Source organism: Mercenaria mercenaria, chromosome 13, assembly GCF_021730395.1.
Source record: "Mercenaria mercenaria strain notata chromosome 13, MADL_Memer_1, whole genome shotgun sequence".
Taxonomy (NCBI): Eukaryota; Metazoa; Mollusca; class Bivalvia; order Venerida; family Veneridae; genus Mercenaria; species Mercenaria mercenaria.
Genome location: NC_069373.1, coordinates 39,653,708 through 39,659,717, shown reverse-complemented (window position 1 = coordinate 39,659,717; position 6,010 = coordinate 39,653,708).

The following is a 6,010-nucleotide window of genomic DNA, read 5'->3' as shown; positions in this document are numbered from 1 at the left end:
AGGAAACGGAGTTTGACGCACCAGTGGGGAAAAGGTTAAACTACTAGGGACGGTTCGCGGACAGTTTACAAGGGCAGTTTACTGACCATGGATTTTTTTCACTTATTGAAGTGAATATAAAATATCTGACTGCTCTGCCGACCGCTTTGCGGTGTAAGGGACCAACACGAGTAGCCTAATTAGCTACCCGTGGCCAACGGGCAGGTGTTTTGCTTATTCATTCTCCCTTTATCCCTCGTTGTTTATCGTTTTATTGTGTACGTTTATCCATTACCATATAAGATGCATGTTTTAGATGCAAATTTAGTGGCGGGCCCTGTAAACGTTTGCCACACATTGATCTTCGGGCCATCATGTCCGAACCTGTCGTCAAAGGGTCCTGTAAGTAGTTTTAAATTGTAGCTGTGATATAAATCAAACATTTTTTATAACATACATATTTATAAAGGTGCTATTCCAAGGCGAGAATTACGTAAAAATGTGATTATAATTTTGGTCTTTATCGGGAGGTGGTCTTTATTCACAGGTTAAAATACACTGTAAATGTTAAAATGGGAAACAAAACATGTGGACTTTAGACCCAGGTGGTCTCTGTTCAGTGGTGGTCTCAAGGTCTCAAACACAGTTTGACAGTAGATGTAATTTTTCATCTAGATAATTATTATGTTTTAGTAATTGCATCTCTATGTCATGCCACTAATGCTATGGACCGCAACGGAGATAAGAGCCCCCCCCCCCCCCCCCCCCACCCCCACTCTCTCTGTCTCTTGCGAGTGATCAAAACAATAAACTGACAGCTAAAAAATGAAAAACAGCATTTTAAAGTGACTGATTTGCTTTGAAAGTATGTACATTTTTTTAGTATACATTGTATTTATATTTTATTGGAAGCTGAACGCTTTCTGTATATAATGTGTTAGTTTGTTAACAGGTAGAATTATAGCAAAAACCTGGATTGCTCACTGACTTTTTTCCATAATTTGTACGTTGTCCGCGTCAAAAGTATATATTTTCTTGCTTGAAGAATGACCTACATGTAAATTCCACTGTTTAATGGATGAAGAAACAATACTAGTTTGTTAAAATAAAATAAAATCATTGATAAATTCTCCAATTTGTTTATAACCGTCAGTGAAAGAAGATTCGGTGTTATTTTCTAAGTATATGCATAATTGCTCAAGTACTGTACAAGTGCTTGCGAGTTTCGTAAAAAGACTATGCCTGTTTGCGAGTGACTTATTTATAAAATATCGGCATTTCCTATGCTCTTGTAGTATTTTTTCATAATTATAACTCAAAAATAAAGTTTGAAGGAGGGTGCTATATAGCAGTCAACATGCGGGCTGTCTGTTAGGTCTGTTTGTATATGTATCTTAATAAATCTGGTCGTGCAATTACTTCTATATTATTACACCTACCTCTCTCAAATTTTACACATAAACATCGGCAATATGTAGTTAATGTCGTCCGTCTTATTCTTTTCCTTTTCTTTTTAATGGACACTTAAATGTGAAACAGGGTCTGTTTTTCGTGTCCGTGCCATAACTTCTTTATGCTTTACGGGCTTCAGAAATAACTAGGCAAAAATGTTCACCGTCATGAGATAACAGTGAGACGATGTGTCGCACACAAGATCATATTTTCAACCCATTGAAACCGATTTATCATCGCAACTACAATTAATAACACGTGAAAATATGAACAGTAAATGGGGTGATTTGTAGTGAAACAGCGCCAGACTGAATCCACTTAATCCTTTGTGGATCGCTTTCTTCACATCGTCGCACAGTAAACAGCTCTATTTTAGTTTTGTCTTGTTTTGTCTTTGTATTTGCCATAAACACACGAAATTTATCATGAAAATTGTCTTATTTTACTGAAAATATATTCTGCGAATGAAATAAATCCCCATTTTACAAGCAGAGGTTCCAATAGAGGAAACAACGAGGATTTATTAGCTCACCTGAGTAAGAAGTGCTCAAGGTGAGCTTTTATGATCACCCTGTGTCCGTTGTCGTCGTCTTGCGTCAACAATTTGACCGTTAGGTCTGTAGAGGTAACACTTTTGATCCAATCCTAATGAAACTTGGTCAGAATGTTACACCAAATAGAATCTTTGACGAGTTCGATATTGGGCTATCTGGGTTCAAAAACTAGGTCACCAGGTCAAATCAAAGAAAAATATATTTAACACTCTAGAGGCCACATTTGTGGCCATTTATTAATGAATCTTTCTTCAAAATGCTACTTTTGATGATATTCAGGTCGAATTTAAATCTGGGTCAGATGGGTCAAATTAAAGGGAACACTGTAGAGGCTAAATCTATGACCATATCGTAATGAAACTTTGTCAGAATATTAATCTATAATAACATATAGGTGACTTTTAAATCTGGATCAAAAACTAGGTCACCAGAAAAAGTCTGTTAACTCTCTAGAGGTTATAATTATGGCAACATCTCTATGGAACTTGGTCAGAATCTGGTTCAAGTGGGGTCAAAAACTAGGTCAGCTGTTTTGACATTAAAGGAAAATCTTATTGCACTCTAGAGGCCACATGTATGATTGTATATCCATGAATCTTGGTCAGAAAGTTAACCATGATGATCTTGATGAAACTGAAACAGAGACGAGGTACAATTCATGCAACTTTTAAAACAACGGAAGTGTGCAAGCGTTATCACTATCAAATGTAAATTATTTCAAACATGAGAAATAACGGTAAAATCTTGACAGGTACACACGACGGCTATACTACTCGCGCATGGTATTTGTAACGATAACATGTTTATATTATTACTGACAAGGGGGAATCTGGTAGTGAAACCATTAGGCTATTCGTGACAAAATATTTGTACTTCTTTTGTATCTTGTTGACTGATTTACCATGAAATAAACCCTGAGTTACTAATAAGGACTTAATCGACTTTTCCGATAATGTTTTCGTTATCGTTTTCTATTTAAACGTCCATTCGCAGGGTACTTGCGGGTGGAATAGTTTTTTAAAAAATCAGAGGACCATTTTGTTGACAGACGGAAAAACAGACAGACAGCCAACAGTCCCCTCCTGTCTCATCTCATCGATATTTTGAAATCGTCAGGTAACATTTCTTCGCGTTATTTCCATAAGGAATCGACTGTTAATTTCTCCGATGACATAGAAGGTACCCTATGTAATCTTTCATTTTCTAATTCTGTATTCTATAATAGTATATGTGTGTAAAATCAACACTTAATAACTGAATACTTGCATGTAAACGATGCTGAAGCATTCAATTCATCATACCCTAGCAGCCCCCCCCCCCCCCCCCCCCACCAACAATAGATTAGTACAAGCACAGTACGAGGGGTTCGACATTAAATGACATTATATACATGACGATTGATCAAAAGAGACAATTTTGTGTGCACTTTTTACTTCATTTACGCCTTATAGGACATAAATCGCCTACTGTACTCGCAAGATGGAATACAGTGTCACTCGCAAATATGCGTTCAGATCAAATATAAAAATTGGCAATTCGGCATACAGTCAATGTTTTTTTCATCGACTAGATAAAAAAGAATTTTCATTAAAAAAAACGTAACAGATATGAAGCATCTTATTTACATATATTTATGGAATATGCATCAGTTTCGTGACTTGGCCGAGTGAATTTTCATGCAATGGATTGTCGTTATTAGTCAACATTTTGACAGCGTTTTGTAAACATTTCCGTCAATTCCATGTATTATATCACCATATACACATATTTAGGTTAGACTTATCGTTACACTTAAATACACATACAGTGTAAAACAAAATAATTAATTTCAGAATGAATTCCGCGTGTCTGTTCATTGTTTTGATCACTCGCAAGAGGAAGTGAGGGAGTACAGTCGTTTATAGGGTGTGTTATTGTGTTATCCTAGGTATTGGGAGCATGCCATTGTTTTCTGTTGTATAACATAGTAGTAAATAGTCCTTATTGTTTTATTCTATATTGTGGTTGTTAATCATGTAAATGTTTTCCTTTGTCGAAATAAATCTATATAATATGATGATCTTTTGAAAAAAAAAACACTATTTTTAAGGTAAAACAGTTTATCGTATAAAATTGAAATAATAAAGAAAACCGAAATTTAGCACGGTATACACTATTTTTTTTTATTAAAAATGTATGAATAACCGCGTGAAACTACATGTAAACTGAATCACTAATGTTTTCCGATTTTTATCGTAAAAGGTAGTAAAAACAGCAAATTCTCATGTATTTCCATAACATAAAGTTTGTCAGTAATTAGTTTTGAAGCCTTCATAAGAAATATAGCTTTTTTTCAAGATATCTAAAAAGTATTTTTGTTGTCGAACGATCCGGAGGCCGGTCGCTTTAAAGAAAAAGAAGTATAGAAATAAGACTTATACTTTTAAAAGGAAATACTTAACTCTTACCATGCTGGACACGATTGGTTCTTCCTTTACAATCATGATCTGCACTGTCTGCCATTCAGCCAGTATTGTTTTTTGGTATGCACCCCTTTTCATAATTAATAGTACTGTCCAAATTGAAAGATAGACAAGTTCATTATTGTAGTTTAGCATGGTAAGGATTAAGTTTCTTATAGCGTGCCTAAATAGAAATATCATATTTGCGTGACTTGGATAAGTACTGCTGACAAATACTACTACCATAGTATACTTTAACTATAAATATATTGTTACAGAAAAAAAAATAACAATAACTTCTTCAATATCTCAATTTTAGAATAGCAGACTTAACTAAGTAATAACTTAAGACTTTTCGTGAAATTACTCAGTAACTATGTACGGAACAACTTTATTAACGATGTTAATTCTAAATTTGTAGTGATTCTTCTTACAGTCATACGATTCGTGAAATAAGTGTAAAAATCGTAAAAAAATCCTGAAAGAAAGGGAAAAGACTATAAAGACAGAAGAAAGTGAAAGACATATATTATAACGCTAAAACCATAAAACCATAAAAATACCTATCACTTATAGTAAGTGGGGTAACATATCTTTTATGACCCGCCTTGAAACAACACTGACCGGATATTGTTTACCCCTAGGCAATATTGTAATACACAATAAAAGACAAAGGGTAATTTTAAGATATTTGTTACAATTAAATCATTTTATGCTTATTGTGATTGTGTGCAATCTTAAGACTAAAACAAATAATAGATCTCGCAGTTTTTTTTAAACGAATGATTAAAGAATGTACCAAAAACACGCATTAATTTAAGAATACAGAAAAATATATACAAAGAAGGTTCGGAAAGAAGCAGAATTATCAGTTCATTAAGGCTATCTATCAAATTGAAGTTTGGTCATATCATGAATAATAGAAAATGATTTTTTTTTGTTTCAAAATTATTAAAAAAATCCCATATGAAGAAAAAAAGATGACCGCGTCGGAGATCGGACCCGGACCGCCGCGGCAATAAAAAAAAGTCTCCAGATCGATCGGCAAAAAATAATATAGGTATCTGGAAATTAATCATCGCTATATTTCTTAAGAATACTTTGAAACTCAATTACTGACAGACTATATTTTATGGAAACACGTGAGAATTAGTTGCTTTAAGTATTTTTTGCGATGAAAATTAAAAGCATTTGTATATTAAATGCGAATTGAACACTAAGTCCTCCATAGCGTTATATTAAACGACAGCGGATCTAGGTTTCGGCGTTTCTGAGTTCAACAATTAATTTGTTTTAATTTGTCTAATTACAATCTCAGATTGTTTTCTTTTTTTCTTTTTTTTTCCAATGTAAAGTTGCCTCCAATTCATAGGCTTTGAGCTATAACAATTTGTACCGACAAAGTCAGACTAGCAGACGACAATATTTTCCGTAACAGCTTCCGAGTACTTACGGATAACGGCGGAAGAAGCCGGAATTTTTTAAAAAATGTTCACTGTACACACTAAAATGCAAAAAGGACCAAACAAACCATTATAAAATTTAAAACAAATTACACATAACGAAAATTGAATGTTTTTTCTA